Source organism: Protomyctophum bolini (genome assembly GCF_963924005.1).
Source record: "Protomyctophum bolini genome assembly, chromosome: 16".
NCBI classification, from domain to species: domain Eukaryota; kingdom Metazoa; phylum Chordata; class Actinopteri; order Myctophiformes; family Myctophidae; genus Protomyctophum; species Protomyctophum bolini.
The window spans coordinates 13725956-13736158 of record NC_137877.1 but is presented as its reverse complement, the minus strand read 5'-3'; the positions used below and the strand labels follow the sequence as shown (position 1 = coordinate 13736158).

General features: G+C 47.1%; 1 protein-coding gene across 1 annotated transcript in view; it reads right to left on the bottom strand.

Moving 5' to 3' along the window:
- man1a2 (mannosidase, alpha, class 1A, member 2) overlaps positions 1–10203 on the bottom strand; it is a 475750-nt gene that overhangs the window by 297733 nt on the left and 167814 nt on the right. The window lies entirely within an intron of this gene.

The window sequence follows — 10203 nt, the reverse complement described above, 5'->3', positions numbered from 1 at the left end:
TCTCAAGAGTTAAAGATCTATAAGGGTTCATTTGGTTACCAACTGTCATTTAGTTGTGGACCACCTGGAACCCAATCAAGGACCACTGGTGGTTGAAAACCACTGACTTAGAAGGCTGGCACACGCACACACACACACACACACACACACACACACACACACACACACACACACACACACACACACACACACACACACACACACACACACACACACACACACACACACACACACACACACACACACACACACACACACACACACACAGAGAGAGAGAGAGAGGTGGAGGGGATTTCCGCATGACTTCCTTGTCATTTTAATGGAAAAGATTACATTGACTTTTTTTTTGCTTACACAACATGAATACCAAAAGTTGTCAGGGGTTTATCGCAAATGTAAGCTGTCCTGCCCACACTAGTACCACATCACTCACTCACTTTCCTTCTCTCTTCCTCTCTCTCTCTCACATGCACACACACGTCTCACACACACACACACACACACGCACGCACACACGCACGCACACGCGCACACACACACACACACACACACACACACACACACACACGGAAGACTCCCCTACTTTTCTATGGAAGACCATGCAACAGTGACGTTATGATACCACTGAGACTTTCACTGACACTGAGACAGGCTTCTGAATGTGAATGTGAATGTGTGCATGTGTTGGAGGAGAGCAGCATGAAGCACGTATAACCATCATGGTTTTACATACAGAGATAATGAATTCAAATCTCTTTCCATGTAAATCTTCTGGTGTAAACTGTAAAGTAGTAGGCCTACACTCATCAGTCCATGATGCTCACTCTATCTCCTTTACATATACTTCTTTTTTATAATTTTATTTTATCCCACAATTTTGGAACCCATTTTTTCACCCAGTGTCAATATTATCTAATGTAATCCTGGGCGCTATACACTTCCTCTGCCAACCTGGGGAGGGGCAGCGGGCTGACCTCATGCTTCCTTATATGCATGAGGAGTCCATGCTGCTTCTTTTCACCTGACAGGAGGGGGGGGGGTGGGGGAGTTTCGCCAGCCGGACGTAGCGTGTGCAGGAAGAAGGAACGTGTTATTCCGACCAGTTCCTTTCCCCTCCATCAGGCGCCCCGGCTGGCCAGGGGGAGGTAGTTTATAGAGACCAGGATTACTGCATGTTTTTGTGAGGGCACCTACCCTAGGGGACACGGGGAGAACATGCAAAGTCCACAGAGAAAGGCCCTTTCGCCAACCCCGCCTCGGGTATGGGCACTGATGACGTGGAGGAGAGAGCACGCCTCCAGCATCCCCAGTAGGAATCGAACCCAGGACCTTCTAGCTGTGAGGCGACAGAACTATACCAACTGTTCCACTGTGTCCTTTACATGTACTCACACACTCATGGTTTACCCATTCAGACCATGAGGCCCATTCTGTAGTGGTTTTCAACCTTTTTCACATCAAGGCCCTTTATTTATTCAGCAGTTGAGCCACGGAACTCATTTTGATGAGATTTAGCCTCTCAGACCCCAAACTAAGGAATATTTACGAGGCATGAACCCCCTAAAATGATGCAGTATATTTGCCCCCGCCCCCACCCCATCTGAAAATGTTTTGTGCCATGCAGGGACCCCCAGAAGAGAAGATTTATTTAAAAAAACAAATTCAAAACTATGAGAAGAAAGGTTCAAAAATAGCAGATGTACACACACACACACACACACACACACAGCCCGGACCCCGCAGCACAGCTGGGCATTTCCGTAGGTTGTTCTGTAGAAGATCGTAAATCTGATTCAGTATTTTTGTTTTAAAGATACCGGTACTTCATTTGGTCGAGAGTGTAGACAGGAAACAGAAAGCAGTGTGTGTGTGTGTGTGTGTGTGTGTGTGTGTGTGTGTGTGCATGTGTGCGTGTGTGTGTGTGTGTGTGTGTGTGAGTGTGAGTGTGAGTGTGAGTGTGAGTGTGAGTGTGAGTGTGTGTGTGTGTGTGTGTGTGTGTGTGTGTGTGTGTGTGTGTGCGCATGTCACCGTATGATTGATTTGCATCATCATCGGAACAGGTGACAACCAGAGTGCTGGAGGCATCTCACGCACGCAGCCACGCACGCACGCACGTACGTCAGTAAGAATGTGTGACTCACTCATTGATTGTAAAGAGCAGAGCTGGAGGTTGAGGTTGACGTGACCACATGAATTCCCCACACAGAGCTGCTTGTATACGTGCTACTCCAACGCTGCTATACCAGGCAGTGCTTCACAAAAATATCCTCAGGTTCCCAAAGTCTTCAAATCTTTCAAAAAAGATGGACAACCGTGTGTCAGACGGCACTGCCCTCCCTGTGGTGGTGTGGAACGTGTGTCGAATTTGAAGTCGCTGCATGGGGGCGAACGGTTTCCGAGTTACATGGATTACAGACATACAGAGACTTGGTGCATTTATAGATAGAAGATTTACATCGGCTGTGTGTGCGTGTGCAGGGACAGAGCCAAGGCAGAGGGCCACGGATCAGCAGAGTTGCTATGAAGCAGAACGCATCCTGTGTGTGTGTGTGTGTGTGTGTGTGTGTGTGTGTGTGTGTGAGAGAGAGTCAGCATTTCAGACACAGTAGGGGGTAGATGTGCTGAAAGCAGAGTCGAAAGCAGAGTAGTAAGATGGAGCATATCACGTTGCAGTCGCGCAGAAACCTTTTACCTCCTTCATATTTAAACGTATACTACTACATACTACAGTGTCACATGCGCATCAAAAACAGCAGATCCACATGCAGTATAGGCTCGAAACGCATGCAGCACAAAGCTTATAGATCTGCTATTTCTTTCTATTTGAATCCTGAAAAGTAACAGTTTTGGACATGACATGAGGTTTCCACCCCGACGACGGATGATAAACTATCCCTCTCTGCTCTGCTCTCTTCCTGTGTGCCTCTGTTTCTCTGCGTTTTATAAGCGGTTTCATACCACCGGCCACCGGGCAGCCACATTAGCTCTCCTCCAATGCATCTACACTCACGTTTCAAACTATAAGTATATAGCTCAAAGGTCTCTTTGGACAAAGCCGTGGAACTTTCCCCCAAAACCGTGCATGGTGGATTTAAATGAATGCCAGTTTGATACACCGAGAAACCCTGATGGAGAGGTTCCTGTTCGGACGTATATACGTGCATGAACCAGTTTGGCAGATCCGGTGCAAGGCAGTGGTTTTCAACCCTTTTTCATTTCTAGGCCCATTATTTATTCGGCATTTGAGCCACGGACCACCGTTTGACTTGCTGACCCAAAACTAAAGACTTTAACGTCATCGTTGGAGAGGATTTTGTCCACAATGCGTCCTACAGCGTCACACAAAAGCATCAAGAGCAGCAGATCTGCAAGCTTGTCGATTTGCTACTTTTATATTTTGAACCCTGCTTTGGACATAATATGAAACATGAGGTTTCCACCCTGCAGCAGTTCTGTGTTTTTAAAGTTCTCACAGGTCATGACCGTGGTTTTGACTTCAACAACATCAGTTCTGTGTTTTTAAAGTTCTCACAGGTCATGACCGTGGTTTTGACTTCAACAACATCAACAAACATCATGACCCTAAAACACTGCGCTCTCCACTTCCGTAGCAGCGACACTCTGTCAGTTTCACTTCTTACCACTGCCACTTCACACTGCACAGTCAAATCCTTCTTACCACTGCCACTTCACACTGCACAGTCAAATCCTTCTTACCACTGCCACTGCACACTGCACAGTCAAATCCTTCTTACCACTGCCACTTCACACTGCACAGTCAAATCCTTCTTACCACTGCCACTGCACACTGCACAGTCAAATCCTGTGTGTTAATTCAAATATTTCGCGGTGCATTTGGGTTTAAAAGCAGTGCATCGCAAAATAACTTCCTGAAGATGGAGAATTGAGCTGCATGGTTTCACACACATCGAACACAACACAGATTCCGGTGCAGATTATGCACAAGGAAGGGAACATTGAACCTTGTATTTCTTTTGTTATAATGAAACGTCCGTGCAGCAGCAGGAAACAAATTGAAGTCATGAGGGCGAGTGAGACTATAGCTGGTTCACTGCTTCTGGACACCTGCCAAAAAGCTTGTATACTGTGGGAACCAACACACGAGCATCGATCGAGAAGAGGGGGACTGCCCAACCTCCCCAACCGGGATCCGATGGAGTCATTCCGACGGGGCATTAGTCCGACATGCGGGAACAACGGTCGGACTAGCGCTCCAACATGCGCTGCTCCCGTGCTTGTGGTTATGGTTAGGTTAGGGTTTGAGGTAGGTTGTCGGTCTAACGACTGTCGGACCAATAATAATGTCGGAACTATACCCGTCAAATCAAACTCAGCTTCTTCTATGCAACGGTAGAGTCTGTTCTCCTATATTATGGCAGCTGAATGCTGGATCCTGAAGCCAACCCTGCAGAAGTCTGTGGACAGGTCCTATACCAGAATGTTGCGTGCAGTATACTTAACATCAGTAAGAGTACACATTACCAACAATAATCTGTATGATGGAATGCCCAAGGGTGAGCCAGAAAACAGCAGCCAGGAGAATGAGACTATAGCAGGACACTGCCAAAGACACCAAGAGCTGCCAGCCAGCAAACTATAGTGCTGTGGGAAGCAACACACAGGCACCGGTCACGAGGACGTCCCTGGATGTGCTCAAGAAAGAGAAAGACGCAGGAGCGCAAACCACCAACGAGCTGGCAAGACTTTTGGAGAACTGGGATGACTGGAAGTGACGAGACGATGGAGGGCTCGTCTGCAGGGGAGAGTGTTCTCTGCCTACTTCATAGAGTCTATGAAGTCACAGTTTATTGCTGCACTTGTGTGCCGTTATGTAAAGCCGTATATAGTCTATCAATGTGAATGTGTGGTGTGGTGTGGTGTGGCGTGCGTGCGTGCGTGTGTCAGGTTGTTCTGTGGCTTCACTGTACCTACTTTATTCACTTTTCATCACCCCCCCCCCCCCCCCCCTCTCTCTCTCTTGAAAAGCTATAGGATCAGCAAAATGCACTCTCTCTCTTTCCAGAAGTTTCCTTATCTTTCCATCCTTATTGAGGACATTGGGTTCTCACAAAGCTATCAGCACAAGTACACACACATGGCAGAAGTGTGTGTACACAGGCTGACTTGTGTGAATAGCTGTACTTGTGCATGCAAATTATATGATCAGGGACATGTGAATATAGACATGATACTACGTATTACCATGTACAGTACTACTACTACACACAGACACAGACACAGACACACACACACACACACACACACACACACACACACACACACACACACACACACACACACACACACACACCTGCCGGTGACTCAGAGGAGTGACAGAAATGCATTTTCCCTGACTTTACACAGACAAAATGCTCAGAGTTAATGGGTCCATTTGGCTCCATTTGTACACTCAGAGTTAACCCGTTACAACCATGAGATTGAATCTAAAAATGTCTTCCAAATCTCTGCAGTTTCACCACAGTTTTCTGAAAAAACATACGTTGCTATTATATGTCAGTGGTGCTCGGTCAAGGACCGCCAAAATGATATGTACATTTGGCAGCCTATAGGTGCCCCCTATACAGTAGGCTAGGGAACCACTGGGTTAAATGGAATAGTGCCACCTAGGCTAGGGAACCACTGGGTTAAATGGTGCCACCTAGGCTAGGGAACCACTGGGTTAAATGGTGCCACCTAGGCTAGGGAACCACTGGGTTAAATGGTGCCACCTAGGCTAGGGAACCACTGGGATAAATGGTGCCACCTAGGCTAGGGAACCACTGGGTTAAATGGAATGGTGACCCCTAGGCTAAGGAACCACTGGGTTAAATGGTGCCACCTAGGCTAGGGAACCACTGGGTTAAATGGAATGGTTGGTGACCCCTAGGCTAGGGAACCACTGGGTTAAATGGAATGGTGACCCCTAGGCTAGGGAACCACTGGGTTAAATGGAATGGTGACCCCTAGGCTAAGGAACCACTGGGTTAAATGGTGCCACCTAGGCTAGGGAACCACTGGGTTAAATGGAATGGTTGGTGACCCCTAGGCTAGGGAACCACTGGGTTAAATGGAATGGTGACCCCTAGGCTAGGGAACCACTGGGTTAAATGGAATGGTGACCCCTAGGCTAGGGAACCACTGGGTTAAATGGAATGGTGACCCCTAGGCTAAGGAACCACTGGGTTAAATGGTGCCACCTAGGCTAGGGAACCACTGGGTTAAATGGAATGGTGACCCCTAGGCTAGGGAACCACTGGGTTAAATGGAATGGTGACCCCTAGGCTAGGGAACCACTGGGTTAAATGGAATGGTGACCCCTAGGCTAGGGAACCACTGGGTTAAATGGAATGGTGCCACCTAGGCTAGGGAACCACTGGGTTAAATGGAATGGTGACCCCTAGGCTAGGGAACCACTGGGTTAAATGGAATGGTGACCCCTAGGCTAGGGAACCACTGGGCTAAATGGAATGGTGACCCCTAGGCTAGGGAACCACTGGGTTAAATGGAATGGTGACCCCTAGGCTAGGGAACCACTGGGTTAAATGGAATGGTGACCCCTAGGCTAGGGAACCACTGGGTTAAATGGAATGGTGACCCCTAGGCTAGGGAACCACTGGGTTAAATGGAATGGTGACCCCTAGGCTAGGGAACCACTGGGCTAAATGGAATGGTGACCCCTAGGCTAGGGAACCACTGGGTTAAATGGAATGGTGCCACCTAGGCTAGGGAACCACTGGGTTAAATGGAATGGTGACACCTAGGCTAAGGAACCACTGGGTTAAATGAACGCGGAGGGTTTGAACAGTGCTCACTCACTGACTGGCTCGGCACCGCAGCAGCCCGGAGGATCTGAACATCCCTGGCTGGCTGGCTGGCTGGCAGGCTGGCTGGCTGGCTGGCTGGCAGGCAGGCTGGCTTGCTGGCTGGCTGGCAGGCTGGCTGGCTGGCTGGCTGGCTGGCTGGCTGGCTGGCAGGCTGGCTGGCTGGCTGGCTGGCTGGCTGGCTCTGCACCACGCAGGCAGCCCGGACTGGAGGCACAATGAGCAGCCTGTCCGCTGCGCTGGCAGGGAGGTGAGGAGTGCGGGTTGAGACGGAGGTGAGAGACTGCCAGCCTCCTAACCGAAGTCTAAATTCAGAGCCTTAAGTCTTTTTATAGAATAAACACACTTCTATCATTCAGTCCAAGTCAAGACATCGGATCCCTTTCGCAACATTTTCGCCGTCAAACTTTGTCTCTGCCGCCATCGGGTAAAAATGGTAGAATGTAGGCTACTAATTGCAGTGCCAGTGGTTCCCAAACTTTTAAGCTCGAGACCCAAGAGAAAAATTAGTGTGCCTGGGACCCACATTCGTATAGCAGATCTACAAGCCATTTTCACTAGTTCTTAAATTATTATTATTATTAACTTTATTAAGCACCCAGAATAAACACAGGCCTCTAGGCATATAGCAAACAGGTATGAATGGAGCTTCTTCCAGACTACTGTATAGCCTATGTGGCTGATTGCCAACAGCGCTGTCACTCAACCTCCATTCACCACTGGGCACTGCAAAAAGGAACAGAAAAGATACACACACACACACACACACACACACACACACACACACACACACAACCCAAGTCCTGCAGGGCCATAACTAGGGATGCATTGAATGGGAAATTCCTGTTCGAAACCAGATAGAGTTAACAGTTGACCGAAAAGCAAAACAACACGTTATCAGTCGTCAGGCTCAATAGGCAAGCAGCAACACAACACCCCATAGCCTACACTACAAGTCTCTATAGGGGCTACGCAACACAATCTAAAAGAGCACAAACACAGAGTAAATTAAAAATCACACCCGTGTGAAGTGAGGGGCGCTCTCATCACACCTCATCATACATCATCTCATTCCAGGCCAAACACAATGTTCAATGTTTGAGCTCACTCTTAAATCAGGTCTACAAAAACTCAAGTCAAATGACGATCGCAGCAACAGGAGAAAGTGGGGAATAAAAAGACAAGGTAGCGCGTCACGCCTACCAGAAACTTCCCACGGACGTATTTCATATGTCAAGCACACAGTAAACATAGAGCGCACACACACACACGGCCCACAGACGTAGCATACAGAGAGGGTGAGAACTTCTCCCAGGCTTATGTGCTTCTGGCTGATTGCCAATCTAAATGATGTGGTGTCACTCACCACACAATCACCACTGCAAGAAAGAACACACACACACACACACACACACACACACACACAGGCCCTAATTCTTATAAACAACCTCTGCCACCTTGCAAAGGCTAAAACATCAACGTCATTTAGATATAGCGTGTTATGTTATGTAGACAGATGCCAGGTCATTATTGGACAGGCATTCTGTAACATTCTTCTATAACAGGGGTTTTCAACTGATTGTGAACCAGGGACCACCACCCTGACTTAGAATCAACCTGGGGACCACTGTTGTGTTGGGTGGGGATATGGGCTAAGATTAGTGCTTTGGTAAATTAACACTTGCTATCCATCCCATGTGTATACATCCCACTGTTTCTCAACTGGTGACTACTACTGGTAAAATGTCCTAATAATAATGACTCAACCAGACAATCCGGTGCACTTCCACCCCCTATTATTTTTTTAAGATAACCATAGCCATATAAGGAGTCCCCAAAGCAGCTATACGTTCAAATATGGAGTGTGTTGCATCAATCACAAATAAATCATTCAGCTCCATATATGGGCACAAAGGGGGGACACACAGACGCACGCACGGACAGACATGATCTGCTAGGTCTCATAGTAAGTGGCTAAGTGCTCACTGCGTTCGCAATCACTGCGTTCGCAATTACCTTGTGTAAAAGGAGTCGTATACGGTACAAAGGTATGTCGGTTGTGAGGGCAAGATACCTTGGCTCAGATGGGTTGACGTGTACTTGATCCTGACTCCTCTACTGAAGGTCAAAGGTCTTGAATGTAGAGCCTTGAAGAGGTTCCGTCGTGTCCTGTGTCCTGTGTCTTGTAAAGTGATGTTGATGGGGAGCGTGGTTGTATATGAGGGTCTTCAGTAGATTCTGGGAAGTTGAGATCGTTTGAGATTCCTGAGTGGGTTGGTTGGCAATGGTCTGTTATACTGGAACAGAGCTGCTCCTTTTATACTATTCAGGTTATCCTGATGTGTCATCCAGGTGATGATGTCAGTGGGTTTCAGCTCCATATATGGAGATCCAGGTGATGACCCTATGTGGAATACGTGATGTCAGACGTAGTTGTGCAGTCAGCTCTATTATAGAGATTCAGACGATACCGTCGGTATTGGTCCGCTCCATATATGGAGATCCATGTGACGAAGAGTTGGTAACGTCGAGGTTGGAGTGCCAACTTGGCAGGTAACTGACAATCTAAGCAAGACAATCTAAACTGAAACCGAAAGTTATTTGGGACTACATTAACAAAAGGACAAAAATTAAAACATCAGTAGGAGATCTATATGTCAATTAAGACAATAAAAACTCCCCAAAACAGAGAAGGACTCGGATAAAGGCAAGCCCCACTTTATCATTGGGGACATGAACCACTGTACCCTTAAAAGCACTTTGAGAGACTTTTATCAATACGTCAAATCAAATGCCCTACCAGGAATAACAAAATCATTGATTTATGCTATGGAAATATTAAAGGTGCTTATAAATCGATCCCACTTCCACCCCTAGGCTCGTCTGACCACAAATGCATTAATCTTATCTCTGTCTAGTGTCTACCGCACTGTATTGAAACAAGGTAAAGTGCAGACCTTTCAGGTTAAAGACTTGAATGAAAATGCATGCCTCACTTTACAGGGTTGCCTCGAGGCCGACTGGATATGTTCAAGGAATCTTCTAACGATATTAATGAGTTAACAGACGTTGTGAGTAGTTGGGTGTCCTATTGTGAAAATATTGTTATTCCTGAAAAAACTGTGCAAACCGTGGGTCTCTAAGACACTCAAAAAGCTTCTGTACAGTAAGAAAAAAGCCTTCAGTGATGGGAACAGTCGCTTTGTGTGACATTCAGAAGGAAATTAAACGTGAAATCAGGGCATGTAAAAGTAGGTATAAAGATCAAATTGAGTCTCAGCTCAAAATGAATAATTTAGGATCTGCTTGGGACAGCATGAAAATAATTGCAGGGATGAAGGACTGTGGTTCAGCTCAATGG